Genomic DNA, 22,948 nt, shown 5'->3' with positions numbered 1-22,948 from the left:
ACGCCCTGGCAATGTGTGGGAGAGAAGCCTGTGATTTCAGTGGACTGTCCTCTAACTCAGCCTTTCTCACCTTTAATTCATGATCACCCCCTAAGGAACCTTCGTGAAGGTTTTTTTCTTACTCGCCCCCACCATGAATTTAATACTACAGAAATACTGCAAAATGGTTTATGCACTGTGCGTACATCTGTATTTTTACATAATGAGAGAAAAATCTTTTCACCTCCGGGAACCAGCTCTGGCCCTCTTGGGAGAAGTATTCCCCGCTGAGGAAGCATGTGCTCATTCCTTCTTTTGTTCATTCATTCAAATGTGCAGAAAACGTGTGTATCTGATGTAAATTCTGGGCCCTGGAAGGAGGTGTGGGAGCTGCCTGGGGCCTGGGGGCAGAGCGATGCAGGAGAGGGGACAGCGAGGACAGAGTCCAGAGACACGAGGGGAGGGATGAGGCTGAGGAGCAGCCAGGAGCCCCGTGTGGCTGGGGTCGAGGGGTGTTAGAAGATGAGGCCAGAGGGGTGATGAGTCACAGTGGGGCAGAGAGAGATGGGTCATCTCAGGCCTTAGGCGACCCTGTGAAGACTTCAGCTTTTACTCTGAGGGAAGTGAGAGCCATTGGAGGGTTTGAGCAGAGACAGGACGTGGTCTGGTTTACTTTTGAATGGGATTCTGTGTCTGAGGACAGGTTGGGGGTGTGGGACAACAGCTGGAGCAGCAAGACCAGCAGGGAGGCCAGGCGGAGGTGATGGTGACCGGAGCCGTGCGGTCAAAGTGGAGGAGGTGAGGGAGTCCAATACTGCAGATCCCTTGCAGGTAGAGCTGCCAGGACTTGCTGATGGATGAGAAGCGGAGTGTGGAAGGCAGGGAAGAGTGGAGGATGACTCCCAGGTGTTGGCCTGAGAGCTGGGAGGGTGGGGCTGCGATTTACAGAGATGAGGAAGACTGCAGGAGGACTGTGCTCTGACAAGGCCCTCTGCTGACTCTGAAAGACACAGGAGAGCAGGACAGAGTGGATGAGGGTGACTCTTAGTAGATTTATTACATTCTCCCAGCAGATCCAAGTACATAATTTTCAGAGCCTGTGCAAAATGAAAATGTAGGCCACATGCTCAAAAGCAGGAACAAAATGTCATTATAGGTACTAAAATAAGAAAGCTTTTGCTTTCTTTCTGCAGTGTCTCTCTTGACCTGTCATGGTGTTTATTATTTGCTACTCAATGTTGCGTTCCCTCAGATATGAGGATGTTCGTAGGGTAGCTCAGACCCCCCACAGTCAAGCCCTTTCAGGGGCAGAAGGTGAAAGCAGTCACCAGCAGGGTTATTCTCCTGAGTAGCATCTCCAGGGTGGCACCTTTTCAGTAGCCTTTTCCAAAGGAATAAGTTAGTATGACAGTTGTCACAACTTCAATGAAAAGCAGCCGATGCAATGGGAGATGGGAGAAGGAACCATCAGTGATGGGAACATGAGACACCTGGGGAAGGTCAAGGGCTAGCAGATCCTTTATATGGGCTCGGCCCTTCTACAACCTGCAGCAAGGCTCAGCCCCCACCATGGCCCCACCCCCACCATGGCCCCTCTCCACGGTGGCCCCGCCTTCATTCTGGCCACGCCCCTGCATGGCCCTGCCCCTAACAAAACCATGTCCCTCTACCCCGGCAAATCTGGTCACACCTCCAGGCTGTCAGGCATCATTGTGGCTAGGGTAGACCCTGACAAATAGCTTTCAGGGGTGAATCTCCTCTTTCTGTGCAGATGAAACCTGTCCAGGCAGGAATTCTTGCATTTCTTCCCCAGCCCAGCCGCCTCCTTTATTGACACCCTGGAGGCCTCCTCGTAGTGTATTTGGGACAGGTGGGCTCCTAATCACTCAACAGATACCTACTGAGATCTGCTCTGTGCCCAGGTTTCAGGTCCTGGCCCCAGCGGTGAAGGAAGAGGGCAAAGCGCCCTCCCTCTGAGGTGACGTCTCCAGGGCTGGTCACAGGGACTCCAGGGCCACGAGCACATGGTTGACCACTCCGCAGATTAGCCCACCCCAGTCGTAAGCTCCTGGAGCAGCTCCCGGCTTTCTGGGTGGTTTCTACCCCGTGGGGCGATTTATAACCGAAGTCCAGAGAGCGAGAGGTTGATGGGGGGCCTGTCCTGTCCCCATCTCAGGGGGGCAGGAACTGCTTAGAGCTCCGTGCGCGTGGGACCAGTGGCTCCGACAAAGCCTTGGCCAAACTCTGCTTCCCGATCCTTCCCCTCACCCAGTTGCCTCCTGCCTACAGCATCTGCGGACGCTCAGCCCCAGGAGATGCGAGCTGCTCGGGGACCGCCCTGAGTTTCTGAGAGTCCTGGGGGCGATGACACCTGGGTCCTGTGCAGATGACACTGGGGAGCCTCGAAGGCTTCAACTCGGGCTGAGCGTGGGGGTGGGCTTGGGGGATGCTCAGTCCTGACCCCACCATCGCGGCCCAGGGGACATATGATGGGGGTTGTGTCCCTTCAGAAAGAGACAGCAGGTCCTGCTGTGCGCACACGCTGGGAAGAGACGGTCCAGCCTCCACCAAGTGGAACCCAGAGCCCAGAGGGAGGGCCCTGCCCCTTCCACTCGGCCTGGCCAGTCCTGTCTGTGGGTTTCCATTGTCAGCCGTGAAGAGGAATTGAGACTCACAGGTGGGGTTAAGCGGAGTGAGGAAGGGCTTGTTAAGCTGGTTAATTCTGGACGCCCCGGGAATCTGAAGATGGAATTGTGAAACATTCATGGATTTGCCCCAGTATTCCAGCCAACCATGCCTGTGTGGGTCTGTGTGTGTGTGTCTGTGTGTGGGAGGGGGAGGGAGGCAGGGGCGGTATGAGTGTATGTATGTGTTGGTACTGGTGTTGATGGTGTATAGTTCTCTCACTTGGGACTCTTGCCTCCCAACCTGATTTAACACGGGTTGAGCCCACATGGCCTAGTGGTTAAGAACATAGTCTCTGGAGCTAAACTGCCCAGGCTCAAGTCCCAGCTCTGCCCCCTGAGCAAGTGCCTTGACCACTCTGCCTCAGCTTCCCCATCTGTAGCATGGGGAGCTTAGTAATAGTGCCGTATCTCATGGGGTTGGTGTGAGGACTAAGTGAGATCATAGATACAGGGCATGGGGAATAGTGCCCGGCGTGTGCCAGCTCCCGCCACTCTGCAAAGAGGACACGTCCTGCCTCCCCACGGCCGACTCACACCCAACAGCTCCTGCATGGACCTGGATAGAATGAATCTGCTGTTCTCCGGGGACCTCCATGCACCTGACTTCAGCTTGGCCTTCAGGGGTCATTCTCAGGATGAACTCAACTCCATTCATACCTAAAAGAATTTGAGCACTGGCTGGGGATCTGCTGGGTCTTCACTGATGAGCACCCCAGAGGAGGTGATCTCAGGTCAAATGTCCCTGTCTGAGAATTTAGGGGGGTGGTAGACTGGGGAAGGTAACTGGGGACTTGAGCTTATATTTAATGTCTTGGTTTTCTTACAGGGAAATACATTATGTATTACTTGTGTCATGAAAATTAATTTTAATTTAAAAATCAATTTCATGCAATATAGATTTCACCATAAAGTAACATAATTTTTAATTTTTTTGATTGAGATATTTGACAGTAGACACTGCATCATCCTGAAAGAACGAACTTTACAGTAAACAAATTTTAGTCCCTTAATAACGAGATCAGAAATAGCTACAAGGCTTGCCCCTCCTGCTAACAGTTATGCAGGGCTTTGCTCATACCAAAGCTTTGCCTCTCATGACTTGTTTCCATCCTTATGACAACGCAGCAAGGTTGGAAGAAGAGGAGTATGATTGTTTCTGTTTTGCCAAAGAAGATGGAGTGACTTTCTCCCTGCAGTGGGTTCCTATTGAAGTATTACAGCAACAATTCACCAGGCCCTTCTTCACCTGACCCCAAATCTCCCAGCACAGTAGCCCATGGCCCCGTCCCTGCCCCCAGCACCAGCAGTGGGCTGTGATTGGCCTGATGCAGTCAGCTCTTCCCACTCTCTGACCTTGACTGATTCAAGAATGGGCACCTGGCCCAGGAGGGCCAGTGAAAGGTAAGATGTTGCCTGGGCTCCCTGGCTTTTCCATGGTTTGCTCTGGACAAGGTGGATGGGATGCAGTTCTTAGAACCACTGCAGCCTTCTCTGCTACCACAAGAAAAGGCAGTCTGAAATCATGACCCGTGAGAGAGGAAACAACCAAGAGAACTTTAGGGAAACTGAACCACAGCCTGATCCAATCATTCCTGTTGCTGTTTATCTCTGGGATTTTTGAAGGCTTGAGCCCATGAATCTCCCTCCTGCTCACACCTGTTTGCACTGAGTTTTCCATTCCCTGCAGCCATAGCTCTCTATCTGATTCTGACTCTCGTGTCGCATGATAATAAGGGGTAGATTATTAAACCAAGACCTTCCCTGGCTGGCTCGTTGTGTGCAATACACACCTTCTCACAGCCAACCTGGTTCTTTACATCTAAACTTCAGAGTCAGACGAGAGACCCTAGAGGTCATCTAGTGCAGCCCCTTAGTGTAACCCCTGAGCAAAGTGAAGCCTGGGAAGAAGTCGTGAGCCCGGATCACAGGGCTGGACTTTCTATCCCCAATTGCTCCTGTTTTTAGGTTAACATGATCTAAGAGACCACCTGTGACAAGAAAACCTGAGCTTCATCTGTCAGTGCAAGGTCTGTATCTACACTCCCAAAATGAAGTGGCAAACATCAGCCATTGCAGACCACTCAGCGAGAAAACCTCCTCTGTTCCAAATATCTGGATACAGTCCTGATTCTAAATTGGAGAGTGACTTTACTATTTTGACTATCTGATATTTTTGCTTTTCTCTGCTAAATTCGATGACTTTTTTGAAAATTATTTTTATTCGATCATTTCACTGGGGTACAGATCTGCAGTGTTTTTCTAAGCACATATTTCCATACCAACAAAAAATCTTAAAAAGGAGCAGAAATGGAGAATGGATTAACTTACCTTTTATTCTATCCCTACTCCCTATAGACTCTCTCACGAGGCTGGGGGTTTTATTTTTCTTCTCTTCTAGTTTCTATTAAGACAAGGACACATGGACTGACATGCAATCTCCAGGTTACTTGAAGCATGGCTGTGAGAGATGCATCCCAAATTGGGATTTTTCCATGCATGGCCACGTTCAAGGGTGCAAAAGGCAGGAGCCACTCAGAGAGTGTAGCTTGGGAGGGCTTTGTGTCACTGTCCAGGTGAGATTTCTCACTCTCAGAGTCTCACCTGGTTGAAAATGTTCATCACGGTAACAGCAGACCCTTCAAGTCTGTGTCACTATTACAGCAAAGATGCTGTGTTGAATTTTCATGGCAAAAACAACTGCAATTTTAGGCCACTGTAAAACATCTTTTGTTTTGTGCTGAGCCATGGAGAGTGAGAACTTAAGCGATAAACACTTGGCATCTGCCGTCCTTCCAAAGCCTCTTTCACATTCACTTACTTCCCTCAATCCATTCAGAACAGTGTCATACAAAAGTGATTTTCAGGCTGGGCACGGTGGTTCACACCTGTAATCCCAGCACTTTGGGAGGCTGAGGCGGGCGGATCACTTGAAGTCAGGAGTTCAAGACCTGTTTGCCCAACATGGTGAAACCCCATCTCTACAAAAATAAAAAAATTAGCCCGGTGTGGTAGTGGGTGCCTGTAATCCCAGTTACTTGGGAGGCTGAGGTGGGATAATCGCTTTAACCCAGGAGGCAGAGGTTGCAGTGAGCCGAGATCATGCCACTGCACATTGCACTCCAGCCTAGGTGACAGAGCGAGACTCCGTCTAAAAAAAAAAAAAAAAATGAATGCCAAGCACGGTGGCTCACGCCTGTAATCCCCCTTTGGGAGGCCGAGGTGGGCATATCACGAAGTCAGGAGTTCCAGACCAGCCTGACCAATGTGGTGAAACCCCGTCTCTACTAAAAATACAAAAATTAGCTGGGCGTGGTGGCACGCACCTGTAATCCCAGCTACTCAGGAGGCTGAGGCAGGAGAATCGCTTGAACCTGGGAGGCGGAGGTTGCAGTGAGCCGAGATCACGCCACTGCACTCCAGCCTGGGCCACAGAGCAAGACTCTGTCTCAAAAAAAAAAAAAAAAGTGATTTTCATCATCCCCCTCAGAGATTATTGGAGGGGACAACATCTTATTAATTTTTTACAATCTTATAATCAATTTTTAATTAATGAGACAATGATGAAAAACAGACTTTATGGAAAAAGAAAAATCACTCATGTAGTTGCAGCTACAGCCAATGTGTTTGAGACTAGGAGCTTTGGAATTGGGTATCTGTGTTCAAATCCTGAGTCCACCATGTCCCTGCCGTGTGAGTCCGGGGACATCACTCACTTGAGGACATCACTCACATGACAGTGTCACTTACCTGAGAGGCCACTATCTGGGGAGGTCACTGGCCTTCTCTGAACCAGTTTTACTCAGTTTTAAGGATTATTATGAAGGTTCAAAGTCAAAATATATTATTAAGGTCTTGCTTCTTGAAGTGTGGTCTGCAAACCAGCAGCCATCACCTAGATGATTGTTAAAAAATACAGAATTTCGGGGCCCATCCAGGTCCTACTGAATAGAAATCTAAATTTTAACAAGCCCCCCAGGTGGTTTGTGAGCACATTAACATGTGAGAAGCATTGTCTTCAAGCATGTGCATGCCGTTAGGTGCACAGCAGGCCTCAACTTAGCCTCCTGATTGGTGTACATCTTATCACATTATACTATTTCTTACTTAACAAAATGCATTTCATGCTGTTTTACAGTTTTCACTTGAGTTCATACTACTTCCTGGTCTACATGGAGCTATTTTGAATGTCTGCGTAATAGTCTACTGAATCATTATATCATGCTTTCTTCTCCCATTTCCCCATCTTGATCATTCCCAGCATTTTGCTGTTAGAAAATAGCACCTTACTGAGGCAGGAGACTGTTGGATCCAGGAGGCGGAGGTTGCAGTGAGCCAAGTTTGCACCATTACACTCTAGCCTGGGCAACAAAAGTGAAACTCTGTCTCAAAAAAAAAAAAAAAAGAAGAAAAGAAAAAAGAAAAAGAAAATAGCACCTTAGTGAGCATCCTTTTATGTAGAGATTTCCAGAGACAGGGAAGAAGGAGGGAAAGGAAAAGAGAAAAAAGGAAAAAAAGAAAAAGAAAAGCATGTATCTGTCTCTTTATAGTCAGGAGTGTTGAATGTCCCCTTTAATCTCATTGTAAACTAAGGGAGAAAACCATGCCCCTGGCTGCATCCACTGGGCAGTGATGGGGGTACAGAGACAATTACCTCACTGAGTCACAGCACAGAGCTTCAGGGATGCAGGATGCAACCAGGGCAGAGGTGTCAGCCACACCTCCATGGCACCGATGCCTCATAATCGACTTATGGAAAAATTATTTTGAAATTTGCTTACCTGCTCAGGAACTGAAACTAGAGAGAAACCCAGATTATGGGGGGACACTTGTATTGAAGGGCCTCCTCGTGAGTGGTCTCTGCACATACAAATCACCTTGCTGCTCAGGAGTTCAAAGCCCTGGCCTGGCACTTATTTCACAGGCTTGCAGGAGCTGACATCATTATGCATTAATGGGTGGCTCAATTGCAGGGAACCCTGGTGACAAGTGACTTCCTCGCCACACTTGGAAACGGAGCCCCGCCTAGCCTCTCCTGTGGCCTGTCCAGAAAGTTAAAGGCAGGCAGCACTTGAGCTCTGGTCTTCCGTCCCCACAGCCTTCACTGTCCCCCCAACGCAGGTGCCTCTGGCCCTAAGCCACTTCTCCAGTGGCCAGCCGTGGCACTTCTCCCTCTCCAGAGCCATGGCCTATTTTACATGAGATAAAAATCTGCAGACAAAAGCTCTTGCTGCCCAGAGCATGCGTTCTAGAACTCAGATAAATAAATGAGCAAGAAACTGAGCGTGTGCAAGGGTAGCCATGCTGTGGGGAAAAGAAGATGGAGGGAGGATAGTAAGGGGACCCCAGACTCAGGGAGTAGGAGGGGGGCAAGGGGATCAGGAAGAGTTGGTGGGGGGGGTCCTCATGCCTCAGAGCTGGGGGAGATTGGAGTGGGGATGAGGGAGGACTTGGGTCCTGGGCTTCTTGGCTGCTGACATGACCAAGGATAGAGGAGACATGAGAACAGCCTGCCAGGTTCCAGGTAGGTGATGGCAGAGCCACGGCTGTAAGCGGACAAGGGAGCTGGATCTCGCAGGGGCCCAGAGCTCTGGGCATCTCTTCTGTCCCACCTCTGGGGCTGAGCCTGGAGGAGCCTGGTCCGCAGCATGTTCCTTGTTGTCACTGACCCTGTGGAGTTTCAGGAACCCCAAGGGCTGCCCAGGGGCCAAAGCGTCTCCTGTGACCTCCCCCCTCCCAGCAGAGGGAGAACCTGGGACCCCCCTCTTTTGGAACACTCCTTCCAGAGGCAACTGCAGGTGGATTCTCATCCGACAAGAGACAGCATCACTCAGAACCCCTAGAAAGGCCATTGATTAAACGCCACAGAGGACAGCAGTGATGAGGTCTGCAGAAGGCAGCACGTAGCCAGAGGCAGGGCCAGGCGATGGATGGCCCCTGCTTTCAGAAACTCCCCGAGTCCCACTGCTCCCTGCCCTTGGGCAGGTCGCTCTGGAGTTGAAGAGTCATTAAGAGAAGCAGTTCCTTTTTATAACCAGTTCTCTTTTCTCTCTCAGGTGGTTCTGGAATAAAAACATAAAAGCGATGTCAGGTCACAAGGAAGAAGCCGCCTCAGGTGAATCTGGCTTCAGAGATGGGGACCCCTGAAGTGAAGCAGGAAGTGAAGGCTAATACTTTTAGCTGGATTGAAATGCAGGAAAGGAACATACTGCACAAGCCGGTCTCCCTGTGCCTGGGGATGAAGAGGTCTCCTTCCCATCCAGGGCTACTCAGAGCCCTCATCAGGGTCCCTCAGTGACTCCATCAGGTCTGAGAACATCCTCTGGGATAGAGAAGAAAAAAACAGAGATTCATCCAAAGCTCTTTGGAATTTAATAATAAAGGAGATAATAAACAGGCAATGGGGGCAGGCGCAGTGGCTCATGCCTGTAATCCCAGCACTTTGAGAGGCTGAGGCAGGAGGATCACTTGAGGCCAGGAGTTTGAGACCAGTCTAAGCAACATGGTGAAACCCCAACTCTACTAAAAACACAAAAATTAGCCAGGTCTGGTGGTGCAGGCCTGTAATCCCAGCTACTTGGAAGTCTGCGCCATGAGAATCACTTGAACCCAGGAAGTGGAGGTTGCAGTGAGCTGAGATCATGCCACTGCATTCCAGCCTGGGCACAAGAGTGAGTGAAACTCTATCTCAAAAATAAATAAATAAATAAATAAATAAATAAATAAAATAAACAGCCAAAGGTTCCCGTGCCCTGAGAGGGCCAGTACGTGGTCGTCATGCCCCCAGAAGGGCAGGCAGCACCGTGCCAGCCATAACATGGGGGCACTGCTCCATCGACTAGACATAGAAACAGTGTCCGGCCATGCCACTGTCCGGTGGAAATCCTTGGAGTCTGTTTTCACTTCTTCCTGCTGGAATGGAAGTCCAGGGACACAGCCCAGCTTCCCCCAGGCAGGCATTCTATTCTGCCCCATTCATTTTTGTTGTTGTTGTTAGTATTATGATATGACTACTTGGGAAAGATGACTCACATTTGCTTTGTATTTAATTCATGTATTCAGACCTATTTCACTTACGTATCCACAATTTTCTGAGCAAAGTATTTGTTTATTTATGGAGTGACTTCTCTGAGCACTAGAGCTGTGAACAGACGGACCTGGCCCAGGCCCTCAGAGGGTGAACGTTCTGGTAAAGGAGGCACAATAAACAGGGAAATAAACAAGATTGGTGAAGAGGGTGAAACTGCTCTACAGGAAATAAACTGGGAATTGAAAGAGCAAAGGGAAGAAAGGCCGCATTGGATGGGGAGGTGAGGACGGCCTCTCTGAAGAGGTGAGCTTTGAGCTCAAGCTGAGGACTGAGAAGATTCCAGCCCAGTAACAGCCATCAGGAGATCACGCCAGGTCAAGGGCACAGCAGGTGCCAAGGCCTGGAGGCAGGACTGGGCTGGACAAGTCCAGGGAACAGAGAGGACGCTAGGACTGAGGACGTACGAAGAGCAGGTTGCAGGGATGCAGGAAGGGGTGGGGGGTGTGGATCAGGTAGAGCCTCCTGGGACAGGGTGAGCCCCCTTGGGGTTCACATGGGGAGCAGTGGGAAGTGATTAGAGGAGTTTATATGGTGGGGGTGCAGCACAGCTGGTGCGCATGTCCGGACAGCCACTGATTGGCTGCTGGGAGGGAATGGAGGGAATGAAGGGTCAGGGCAAGCATGGAAACCGTCGGACCAGGCTGAACCCAGACCTACAAGATGCGAGACCTTGTGCAAATGTATCTTTCCTGAGCCTCAGGTCCTCGTCTGTGATTGAGGGAATCATGAGTCATCCTGAGGCTGTTCTGAGGCTGTAATAAGAAGGCGCCCACGGCAGAGCCCAGCACACAAGGTCAGTGTCTTTCCGTAACGATAACAAGCGAACCTTGACCTTCCCAGACTCACGTCCCTGACTCAGGAGATAACTCAGACCAAAATAACGTGCCCTTGGGTTGCCCTATGGGTGTGCTTGTGTAGACCCAGCCCATTGATCTCGACTGTCAGGGTTTCTTCAGGTGGTGAGAACGTGGCCCTGGTATTGGGACTGCAAATTCTAATTGACATCTCACCTGGGAACGGCAGGGCAGCTCATTAAAGTGACTCAACCCAGAACACAGCCATTAGGGAATTTGATGGTGAAGCCTGGGAGCAAACACCTGCCTTGGTAGTTCAACAAGAATCCAGGAAATCATCTTAAAACACAGGCCAGGCACGGTGGCTCACACCTGCAATCCCAGCACTTTGGGAGGCCAAGGCAGGCAAATCACGAGGGCAGGAGTTTGAGACCAGCCTGGCCAACATGGTGAAACCCCATCTCTACTAAAAAAATACAAAAATCTGCTGAGCATGGTGGCGGGCGCCTGTAATCCCAGCTACTCAACAGGCTGAGGCAGGAGAATCGCTTGAACCCGGGAGGCAGAGGTTGCAGTGAGCCGAGATCATACCACTGCACTCCAGCCTGGGCGACAGGAAGAAAAAAAAATACCTTCCTTTGCTCAAGCAATGGCTTGACGATCGCTCCTTTGAGCTCCAACACCCCATTCTGGGTTTAATTGAAACTGACACACCTTGGCAAGGATGTCCAGCGGCATCCACCTGCGGAAGGAATTGAAATGACACCACGAGGCAGCAGACAGACAAATCCTGGATATGGGGCATCCCACAGAGCAACTGCTCCCAGGAATTCAACAAGCAGTGGCATTAAAAGTAAAATGAAGGAGAGGGGATCACTGTCGACCAAAGAGAAGTTAGAAACTTAACAACCAAATGCCGTGTGGTCCTTGTTGAATTTCTGGAAAAGAAACCAGAAAAAAAAATCTGAGAAACACCTGGGGGAATTTGAACATTGGAGATGATTAGGATATTGCAACTTTGTTAGAAAATGTCCACTTGAGGTCTGGGATTTGCTTTAAAATAATTTGGCAGAAAGAGGGGAAAGAGCTGGAAGGAAGGGGGCAAACCCTGAGAGCTGTTGAACCTGGGTGTTGGGTAGATGATGATTCACTATATTCCTCTGGTTGAAATATCTATAGTGGGCCGGGCGCGGTGGTTCATGCCTGTAATTCCAGCACTTTGAGAGGCCAAGGCGGGCGGATCATGAGGTCAGGAGATCGAGACCATCCTGGCTAACACGGTGAAACCCTGTCTCTACTAAAAATATAAAAAAATTAGCCGGGTGTGGTGGCGGTGCCTGTACTCCCAGCTACTCGGGAGGCTGAGGCAGGAGAATGGCGTGAACCCAGGAGCCAGAGCTTGCAGTGAGCAGAGATCGCGCCACTGCACTCCAGCCTGGGCGACAGAGCGAGACTCCCTCTCAAAAAAAAAAAAAAAAAAAGAAAGAAAAGAAAATAAATATCTATATAGTGATTGTTTAATTGTGCTCAGTCTATTTTTAAAGATTGGAGATTTCTTGAGGAAGTGTTGCAGAATATTGCAGAACACAGCCCAGGAATTGTCATTGTATCATTTTTGCTCCTGCCCCTGTAGCCCAGTATGAACAGGGCATTTCACAAGGACATGAGGCTGGGACTGTAAAATATTACCAACTCTTCTGCAGATGTGGTTCTCTCTGCAACCCCCAGCCAAGTCCTGGATGCCAGGACGGGATTTTATTTGCACGCCATCTGCAGATACCAGCTTGCTCACTACACAAGTCGACAGACTGACGTGACTCTATGCAGCGCTGAGCACAACAGCCGGGGCCTGTCACTCAGCTCGCCAGCAGAGAGCCAGGGTGTTTTCAAGCAGAAATAATGGGCCACCGTGGCTTTTTAAAGAGATATGCTTTATCTCTGGGGCCGCATCCAGGCTGGAGCTGCTGGAGGACAATGACAGGCTCCTGGGCCAGCGAGGAGGCTTTCATACCTTGGCTTGTCTGCAGACGGAGGACAGCTGGGGCTTCGCAGGCCGAGGCACCCAGGGGTTGCGGTGATCAGCGGGGGGCACAGAAAAGCAGCCAACTCTGCACTCTGAGGAGGGTAGAGATTTGGAGAATTTCTGTTGGATTTGAAATGCACGACAGTTCCTTGGAGGAACCGGGAGTCCAGGTGGAATCTTCGCAGGCAGGGTCATGTGGTTTGGTCGCCTTCATTACTCAAAAGCAGGAATCTGTGTTTGGGAAGATATGAACTATGTACTTTTGATTGAAAACAGCTGCACACCCACAAATCCCTTTAGCCAGTTAATTGGACCATGACAGGCACTCCAGATGTCTACCCACATGCCCTTTTCTTACCAACAGGACCCCGACGATCACACGCTCCCTGGATGGTGCCCAGCTTCCTGGCCACTCAGCCTGTGTGACACAGCTCTAGCCCAGTGGAGGGGGAGAACAGGCAGCTGCTGGGGATTCTGGGAAAATGTGGTCTCTTATGTAAGCTCTTTCCTGCTCTCACCTCCTCCTTCCTCCTCTCCCATCTGGAGGCAGACAGGAGGCCGAGCATGGCAGCACCAGCAACAGCAGGAGGCCTCGAGGTAAAGGCACCAGCTGAGGATGGTGGCAGAAAGGCAGAAGGAGCCAGGCCCAGGGCGATATCCTGCAGCCCCACACCTGCTCCGGCCCCTTCGCCCCCGGACCTGTGAATCTGGAATAAGGCAACTTCCCCCCAGAGATGCCACCGTGCCTGGGCTTCTATGGCTTTGAGCTGAGCACAGCCCTGGGTGATGGAGAAAGACAATAGTGGTCACCCTACCCAGCAACCACCTACTTGCACAGGTATAAATTTCAGGTCAGCTGAATCCCTCAAAGCTAAATCCAGAATTTATGAATCTTCTTCCACACCAACCACACCAACCATCCTATTCCTTCAAGATTCTTTGAATGTGTGGCTAGGCTGTCCTACAAGTGCCGTTAGAGGAGGGAACAGGTCTTGTTGCATCCTCCTGCCTCCGCTTCCCCTTCTGTATGACGGAACCTGATTAGCATTTGAGGATTCACCCTCCCCACTCAATCCATGTGTCTAGGGTGAGCTGACCCTGAACCTCAGGTCTCAGGGTGGACACGAGAGCTGGACCTAGCCCAGCCAGCACCACTTGCCCTGGAAAGCAATGGGCTCAGTGAAGGAAGGACCTAAGCTGACCGTTTAGAGTGACTCTCGTGGCCTTTGTGGGATCCGCTCTTGTCCCTGGATTTGAACCTGAGAGTGTGAGGCTAGAGCTTCGGTGGGCAGCTAGCACCAGGCAGGGGCACCTGGAGGCTGCTGGGCCTCCTCCTGCCGAGGAGCCACGACCATGGCAGTGGGTGGACACGTGGAGGCCAGGGGCTCCAGGGGACAGTGTCCAGGGGTCAGACCCAGCTTGCCTGAAGATCGAGCACAAGTGGTCAAGCCTGTTAATGCACTCTCCGCTAAGCCACCGGAGTCATCAGGTCTTCTGTCACTTGCCCTGAGAGAATCCTGCAGCTATTAGGGCTGAAACTTCACCGGCCCTTGGGAAACCTCCAGCCTGCCCAGAAACCAAGAGAACATTTCCGCCTGCTGAGTTTCCCACCACAATCGTCCTCCCTGGGCCTCACCCACCTCCATGTGGGGCCATTTCCTTTGGCTGAATTCACTGGACTGTCAGGGAACCGCAGCTGGGGTTGACTTTGCTTGCTTCCGAGCGGGAGAACACATTTTGGTCTGTTTTAACACCTAAATGACACACATATGCCCTGCGTAATGCAGAAATGGAAAGTTCCTATGTGCAGAGGTCATCATAGGCATCTTTGTTTCTGAGGTTTTGCTCAAAGAAAACAAACCTGTAGCCAGCACTCCTTGCTGGGAGGTCAGACTCTGCTGCTGCAGCTGCTCCGAGGGCTGAAGTGCCTCATCCCTGGCCCAGGTTCCCTCGATGGCCTGGCGGCTCAGTCTCTCCTAAAGGCCTCTCCCCTCCCCCTGCTGACTCCGCTCCCCACCACCAAAGGCTCTGGCCTCCTGCGAACTTTGTTTCTGGGGATTAAAAAGGCCTCGAGGATCTTGCAGCTCCATCTGCAGAGGCTGAAGGAGCAGCAATGTCAGTGGCTGTTTTGCTAAACTGCAACCAGCCACCTCCCTGAAGTGGGTAAAATACTGTGAGCCCCAAGAGAAAAGTCCACTCATGGAGGTGCCAAAAGCAGAGAGGCGAAATGCCTCTGAAACACGAAGTCACCAAACAACCTTCACAAACCACGAGTGTCAGGTCACAATCACAGGCGGGGCTGGCCAGGGGTGGCTGTTCCTAACAGCCCCTTTGTGTTTCTGTCCATGAAACAGACTCCACGATGGCCCCATGGCCACTTCTGCGCTTCGTTTCTTCTCTGCTTCCTGGAGGCCCCTGTCCACTTCTTGTCCTTGTGGTTGGATTCCCTTCCCAATTCCTAGAACTCCGTGCTTTCCCTGGACCAGGGCTTCCCAGCCTTCCAGGGAGTGGGCTATAGAGCAGAGCATTCCTCTCCTTTCTGTATGTCTGAGGTTCTCTGAGCCCTGTAGTTTTTAGCTGCCCAAAGATGACACGTCTCCCCAAACTTGAGGCCTGATCCTCCCACCAAAGACGCTGTGTCCTATTACCTGCTCTCTTTTCATGTTGGCATTTATTATTTTCTGGAATTGTCTTGTTTAGTGACTTATTTACCTCCTTTAGTGTCTGACTCCTCAGACTAAACGTGAGCTCTGTGTAGTCTGAGGCTACATCTGTGTAATTCTCTTGTGTTTCCCTGGAGCCCGCAGCCATAGAGGGTGCCTGATAGGAGCTCAATCAATGTGAGGTGAAGAGATGAATGAAGGAAGGATGGAATGAATGAGTGGGGGCCTCTTGGTCACAGTCCCCCTTATTGTTGCTTTTTTTTTTTCTTGCTACTGCCTCTCTCCAACTTGATGTTTTCTGGACTCAAAACCTTATATGTCTGTCTCGTGTTGTTGAGTACAACTTTCTGCACATGGTGAAAATGTTCTGTGTCTGCACTGTCCAATATGGCAGCCACTAGCCACATGTGACTATGGAGCACTCAAAATGTGGCTAGCGTGACTGAGAAACTGAATTTTTAAAGCTATTTAGTTTTCATTGATACAAACTGAAATAGCCCCAGGTGCCCAGTGACTGCCATGGAGGACAGCACAGGTCTTGATCTTCAATGTCATTCTTAGCTGTGGCCTTTGAACCTCATCCTGCTGTCTGCCTACATCTGGCCCATCCAGACTCCCAGCTCTCACCCCACCATCAGCCTGGGGGTCACAACCTCCTGCTAGCCAGGCACCTTATTCGCCTTTGGTTTAGGGGCCCACAAGATTGGACCAGGTCTCAATTTGATTAGAGCATCTGAGGCCATTTCAGTCCAGTCTTAGCTCAAAGGTTTCCCAAGAATACAGGACAAATATGAATCTCCTCTCTACAGCCTAGGGCCCCCAACAGCAGACCTCCAAAAGCTCTAGAAGTCACTGAGACAAAAAGGGGGAACTGTCATCTATCGGGCAGCACTCTTTTTTTTTTTTTTTTTGAGACAGAGACTCTCTCTGTCGCCAGGCTGGAGTATAGTGGCACGATCTCGGCTCACTGCAACCTCTATCGGGCAGCACTCTTGATCACAAAGGACAGAACACCCACTCAAACTTAAATGAGCCACAACATGAATATCTTCACTCCAGAAACTTAATGGCCCAGCAGTATTTGACTATAGGCACAGCTGGATCTTTGTGCAAAATGACGTCATCAGGAAGGGATCTCTTCCATTTCTCAGGCTGGCGTCCTCCTGGATGGGCTCCCTTCTGGGTCACACAGTACTCATGAGATGACAAAGATGCCCCAGCAGATCCTGATCCTCCCATCATCCCAGCAAGGACAGTAGAAAAGAGAAGCCTCTTCCCCAATTCCCCAGCAGAAGTCCAGGGACTGACTCAGATCAGACAAGCTGGGCTCAGGAACCCACCTCCTGATGCCATCACTGAGTATGTTTGATTGGCTGGGTCTGGGTCACTTGACAATCTTGGAGCTGGGGAGTTGGGGGATTAAGAGTTGGGGAAGGGGGCACCAGGCACAGTGACTCATGCCTGTAATCCCTGCACTTTGGGAGGCAGAGGTGGGTGAATTGCTTGAGCTCAGGAGTTTGAGACCAGCCTGGGTAACATGGCGAAACCCAAATTAGCCGGGCATGGTGGTGCACACTTGTAATCCCAGTTACTAGGGAGGCTGGGGTGGGAGGATCGCTTGACTCTGGGAGGTCAAGGTTACAGTGAGCCCTGATCTAGCCACTGCACTCCAGCCTGGGTGACAGAGTAAGACCCTGTCTCAAAAAAAAAAAAAAAAAAAAAACCATAGTGGAGGAAGGTTGTTTCCCACAAAGGGAAGCCCGTGAAGAACTAGCAAAACAGAGAGAAACTGTCCAGGTAGGTGAAACCCAGAGATGCCCCTTCAGGGTGTTCAGAAGACCCCAGCCCCAGCCCCATGTGACACGTGTTGCTCTCTTCTGCCTACAGTGCCACGAGAACTGGGTCTGTTCAAGTGGAGTCCTGAAACCCCAGAACGAGTTGACATGTCCCCACCACAGGTGAACGCAGCCCCATGCGCCACGTCCATGTCCCAGGAGAACCTGCAAATTGATGATCTGTGCCGAGGTTGAAGGTCTTGTCTGATTAAAAACTGCTGTCCACTCCTCCACACATTCTAGATTGATCAATATCATATTCCCAGTGCCCCCAGCCTCCCCACCAAAATAGATTTAACCTAGAAAGAGAAAAGAGCTGCAGAAAATTAATCACTTTTTTATCCTAAAGGGACACCAGGGTGATGAATTTAAGCTTTGACTGGGGAAATTAGAGTCACAGAAATGGCCAGGTGGAGCCTGGAAATGTGAGTTCAGGCGGCCTGTTGTCCACAATGGCATCAACAGGGTCCAGGATATTATGTCATTTCTTCTCCCTTGCCTCAGTTCCCTTATCTGTAGAATGGGGATGATGTGGTAACAGCAGTGCCTACCACACAGGGCTGTTGCAAGAATTAAGTGAGTGTATATGCTCGGCACATAGGAAGAATTAGCTACTATTTATGGAGCCTGAATGGCAATTAAACAACATTAATAACACGCATTCACAAACACATCCGCACACACACACCCACACACTGCAGACTTCCGCCAGGCAGGCCATCACCATGCTCTTCCTTAGCCCACTCCCTGACTTCTACCCAGGCATGGGCCAGCAACTTAACATGGTCACTTCTCTTTGCACAGCTCTCTGAGTTGGCCAAGCACCTTGACATATGTCACCTTGGTCTTTGAGCCCCAGCAGTTGAGACTGATGGATATCGGAGTATTGGTTCATGCCACAAAGGAAAAAACCTTGACCCAGAAAGAAGGCATCTCTCCCAAAGTCAGGTGCCTGGGAACAGCTGAATCAGGACTTGAACCCTGGACTCAGATGCCAGGCTCACCCTAGGAGTCATCAGCATCATGTGCAGCCAGCACCTCTGGGCTGGGTACCGCTATAGGCTCTGGGGACACAGGTTCGTAAGTCAGGTCGGACACTGATTTTCCTTGGAGCTCACACACAGGTAAGGAGGGGGAGAGATGTTTCCCAAGTCAACACATGCTCAAATTCATTTCAGATGGTGATGAGGGGTCTTGAGAAGAAGAAATGGGGTGAGATGCTAGGAAGTGCCTTGGTGGAGAGGGCTCCTGGGGACAGGGTGGCCAGGGAAGTGCTCACCCAGGAGGTGACACCTGGCAGAGCCCTGAAAGGTGAGAAGGGGCAGCCATGCACAGGGCTGGGGACAGCATCCGAGAGGAGAACGGTTGGTCACACAGAGTCCCTGGGTTGGGAATGAACCTGGCTGTTTGTGGCACAGAAGGAAGGTCAGTGAGTCCAGGAGAAGGAGGAGGAGGGGTGAACAGGCCCCTGGCGCCTGCCCGTCTGGAAGCATCGCCAAGTTTCCAAGCATCTTCCAGGGCAGAGAAAGCTCCCTTCTGAGTAGGAGGGGCTTGCTTCACCAGCAGGAGGGGTGGGAGAGTAGGAGGGAGCCCTCATGTCCCGGCTGCAAGTCCAGGGCTGGAAAACCAGGCGGGCCTCCACGGAGGCTGCTCCTTCCCCATCGGGCCTCCACCATCTGGTTGGAGCATCTCAGACTGAGGAGCAGGAAGTGTGACTGTCACAGGCCAGCGCCTGCTGACGAACCTCCCAGCCCAGGTGGTGGCCTGTGGTGGGCTTCCCAGTGCAAGTGAAGGCGGCTTTGGCAAGGGGCTTCTCTCCCTTTCAGTTGCCTGCTGGTTCTGCCCACATGAAACTGAGCTGGTTGGCTGGGCTTCCTTTACTCTATTTGGTTTTCTTACTCTCTGAATAAAAGATGAAAAGTCAAAACATATGCATAATGCAGAATTATAACACTTGGATTTGTTTAACTTTATCTTTGCCGTTTCTCAAGTGTTCTTGCACCTAAAGCACACCATTGCATAGAAAAAGACATGCTTTGGAGAAAGTGATATGACTCCTGCTTCCAGGAATGGAAGGCATTTTTAACTCAGCTGCTCACATGTGTGAGTCTGCGTATGTGTGTATATGTGCGTGTCATGTCTGTGTATGAGTACTGACCATGTCTTTTATTTTCAGTATTCTGATGCTCTGACATTTCCAGGCCTTGCCGACCCTGGACAGCGTGCTCTTCCCATGCTTGCCAATTCCTAAGAGACAGGAAACAACTCATCTGGAGCATGTCTTGCAAATGAAAAACAAATCAAGAGCCCACACGCCCCAACCACCTCTTTTATTGGGCTCCCCCTCTCCAGGGCCAGGTACCAGACAACTAGGAACAGCCCCTGTTTCCCAGAGCCTGCTGAAGTGACTCAAACTCACAACCCTAAGCCTGGTTACTCTGCCTACCCATTCATTGCTCAATAAAGTCTCACTTCCTCCCTCTTCCTCTTGAAAGGAAGCATTCCCCACGTGGCCCTGCAGAGCACGGTTCCCCGGGTTCCCCATGTGGCCCTGCAGAGCATGGTTCCCGGGTTCCCAGGGTTCCCCATGTGGCCTTGAAGAGCACGGTTCCCGGGTTCCCCGTGTGGCCCTGCAAAGCACAATTCCCCAGGTTCCCACGGTTCCCCATGTGGCCCTGCAGAGCACGGTTCCCAGGTTCCCCGTGTGGCCTGCAGAGCATGGTTCCCAGGTTCCCAGGGTTCCCCATGTGGCCCTGCAGAGCACGGTTCCCGGGTTCCCCGTGTGGCCCTGCAAAGCACAATTCCCCAGGTTCCCAGGGTTCCCCATGTGGCCCTGCAGAGCACGGTTCCCGGGTTCCCTGTGTGGCCTGCAGAGCATGGTTCCCAGGTTCCCAGGGTTCCCCATGTGGCCCTGCAGAGCACGGTTCCCCAGGTTCACCATGTGGCCCTGCAGAGCACGGTTCCCAGGTTCCCAGGGTTTCCCATGTGGCCCTGCAGAGCACGGTTCCCGGGTTCCCCGTGTGGACCTGCAGAGCACGGTTCCCAGGTTCCCAGGGTTCCCCATGTGGCCCTGCAGAGCACGGTTCCCAGGTTCCCAGGGTTCCCCGTGTGGCCCTGCAGAGCACGGTTCCCAGGTTCCCAGGGTTCCCCGTGCGGCCCCGCAGAGCACGGTTCCCGGGTTCCCAGGGTTCCCCATGTGACCCTGCAGAGCACGGTTCCCGGGTTCCCAGGGTTCCCCGTGCGGCCCCGCAGAGCGTGCCATGTCTCCTGTTTCTCGGGACCTAGAATGTAATGAATGTCTTCCCGGATGACAGTACTTTCTGTGTCTGGGGGTCTTACCATACACAAATCCCTGATGAATAGAGTGAGTCTCTGTATCCCATTCTGCGGGCATGCACACAACAAATACACACATATTCACAGAGTCCCTTATGTGTGCTCAGACATGTGAACTTTGCATCACAAAACCACTGAGTGATGTCAGAGGCGCCATGAATCATAATGACAGCTCCTGGCCTGGTATCCAAGAGATCTCAACACGCTGCTAAGTCACTGTTCCCCGCTATGAGAACCGGTCACTCTCTTTGAGCCTCCAGTTGAAGGGAACTAAATTAATCTAGGATGACCCATATTGTGCCGCAGCTAATGACCCAGTTCACCTCTGGTTAGTTTTCTGCTTCTGGGTGTCCTGGGAACGGGTGGTGTTTACTCCACTTGGGACAAACCTTTATTAATGAGCCGGAGTGTTGGCTGCTCTAGGCTGAGTGTTTTAATAGAAATCGGCCCATGGGCCAGGGCGTGCTGAAGTTGCAGAATATGAATAAGGCCCTTCTCTTTACCCTCTCTCCTCTGCCTTGATTTGCATGACTAAGCTTTTATGCCTTTAAAAAAAAAATGTGTTTGTTTGTTTCTTGATTGTCGCTCCATCTCCTATGGAGGAAACAAATTACTTACTCACCAGGCAGGGACCTCAATTTGGCAGAAGTCCAGGTCTGTTCCTCCAGCAAAGGGGAGTGAGACAGCCACACTCATGCTAGTAGGGACAATTCCAGGAGAGCCGACATGGCCCAGGATGTGGGCTAAATGATTACACAGGTCCCCAGCAGACTCCTTAAGTGGGAAAATACTCCCTCTTAAGGAGTCCTAGCAAAGGACAGCGGTTGGGAGAGGACAGAAAAGAGTCCTTCCTTGTAAAATGTGGCTCAAACTAACAAAGAGCTCCAAGGTGTCTCTCAGTGAGGCAATGGGTTCCCTATGGAAAGAGAAGATGTTGCTAATTCTTTGTAGCTGTGTGATTCTCGATTCTATCAGAGTCAATGCCAGGCTTTTAACACAAATATTTTATCACTTCCCCTTTACTCAACTGAAATGAAATTCATAGAAAATATAACCTAGCTACAGGCATATTTCTTAACATAATTTCCCCAGAGGGATATAAAGAGAAAAAGAAAGGAATTTATGATAAAATAAAACATAGTTCAACATGTAAGTGCCCTGGTGATATGATTTGGCTGTGTCCCCACCTAAATCTCATGTTGAACTGTAGCTCCCGAAATATCCACGTGTCATGGAAGGGACCTGGGGGCAGGTCACTGAATCATGGGGGTGGTTACCTTCATGCTTTTCTCGTGACAGTAAATGAGTTCTCAGGATAATCTGATGGTTTTCTAAGGGGATTTTCCCCCACTTCACTCTGCACTTCTCCTTGCTGCCACCATGTGACGGAGGACAAGCCTGCTTCCCCTTCCGCCTTGATTGTAAGTTTCCTGAGGCAACCCCAGCCCTGCAGAGCTGTGAGTCAGTTAAGCCTCTTCCCTTTATAAATTACCCAGTCTTGGGTGTTTCTTCATAGCAGCCTGAGAACAGACTAATACACCTGGCATGACTAAGGTAGAACATGTAATTATGTCATCACATGCTTGAACTTGGATGCAGAATCACAGTGAACGAAGTCACAGATGTGGACTGACTACAGCTGTACTGTTCTGGGCAACTCAGACTCCACGAGAGGCTCTGCCATCGGTAAGGTGATTTTTTTCAAACAGGTGAGCAACATGCAATCATCCTGAAAAAAACAGAGTACAATCTTCCCGTAGTTTACACCATGGGAAGAGTGTGGTAAAACTCAGTTTAAAACAGTAAAAAAATACATATATATATTTCTATGTAAAATGGAATTCAGTTCTGGGCTCAGATCATTTCAAGCAGCTTTTTAACCTATGTGAACATCCAACAGGGCATTCAAAATTAGTGCCAATGCATGAAGCAGCAGCAGCGGTGGTGGGCTTCAGAGGATGGTACCAGAACTAGTCCCTCAGGCAGGTGTGGGTGTCCCATTTTTAGGCGATGAAATGCATCCAGAGAGAGAAGACACTCACCCAAGACCTCACAGCCAGAAAGGGCCAGAGCTGAAATAAAATCCTGTGGGACTCTAAACCCACTGTGGTTTCCTGCCTTTCTTCTAATGTCACTTGGCAGATCCTACAGCAGCCCAGCAAATATCACAGTCCCCATTGCAAGACTCACCCACTCTGTCTTTGAACCTGAACCTGAACTTGAAGAGGAGGATCACCTTGACCACTGTCTATTAATAGACTGTTGGAGTGGGAGTGGGTGCTATCAGACCCTTGCGTGGATCCCCCTTACTGAGCATGTGCGACTATGTTTGTTTTTTGTTTTATGTTTTTTCTTTTGAGACAGAGTCTCGCTCTTGTTACCCAGGCTGCAGTGCAATGGTGCAATCTCAGCTCGCTGCAACCTCTGCCCCCCAGATTCAAGTGATTCTCCTGCCTCAGCCTCCCAAGTAGCTGGGATTACAAGTGTCTGCCACCACGCCCAGCTAATTTTTTGAATTTTTAATAGAGACAGGGTTTCACCATG

At 50.6% G+C, this 22,948-nt stretch overlaps 3 long non-coding RNA genes across 3 annotated transcripts; 2 read left to right on the top strand and 1 right to left on the bottom strand.

The window, feature by feature from the left end:
• Positions 1-165: 165 nt before the first annotated feature.
• LOC129052141 (uncharacterized) lies at positions 166-14,805 on the bottom strand. The gene is made up of 7 exons (XR_008516978.1): positions 14,432-14,805; positions 14,211-14,324; positions 12,929-13,044; positions 12,559-12,801; positions 8,873-8,985; positions 6,954-8,725; positions 166-979 (listed from the first exon to the last, which is right to left on the bottom strand). It is a non-coding gene; the product is annotated as an uncharacterized LOC129052141 (long non-coding RNA).
• Positions 14,806-14,929: 124 nt separating this feature from the next.
• On the top strand, positions 14,930-19,550 carry LOC134760766 (uncharacterized). Its single transcript, XR_010138721.1, has 3 exons — positions 14,930-16,592; positions 17,121-18,192; positions 19,245-19,550. It is a non-coding gene; the product is annotated as an uncharacterized LOC134760766 (long non-coding RNA).
• Positions 19,551-20,419: 869 nt separating this feature from the next.
• On the top strand, positions 20,420-22,504 carry LOC129052140 (uncharacterized). The gene is made up of 4 exons (XR_008516976.1): positions 20,420-20,732; positions 21,704-21,825; positions 21,921-22,113; positions 22,305-22,504. It is a non-coding gene; the product is annotated as an uncharacterized LOC129052140 (long non-coding RNA).
• The last annotated feature ends 444 nt before the right edge of the window (positions 22,505-22,948 follow it).

The sequence above is a fragment of the Pongo abelii genome, chromosome 21, assembly GCF_028885655.2.
Source record: "Pongo abelii isolate AG06213 chromosome 21, NHGRI_mPonAbe1-v2.0_pri, whole genome shotgun sequence".
In the NCBI taxonomy this organism is placed as follows: Eukaryota; Metazoa; Chordata; class Mammalia; order Primates; family Hominidae; genus Pongo; species Pongo abelii.
Note: the sequence above shows the minus strand (reverse complement) of the source record. Positions and strands in the feature narration are given on the sequence as shown.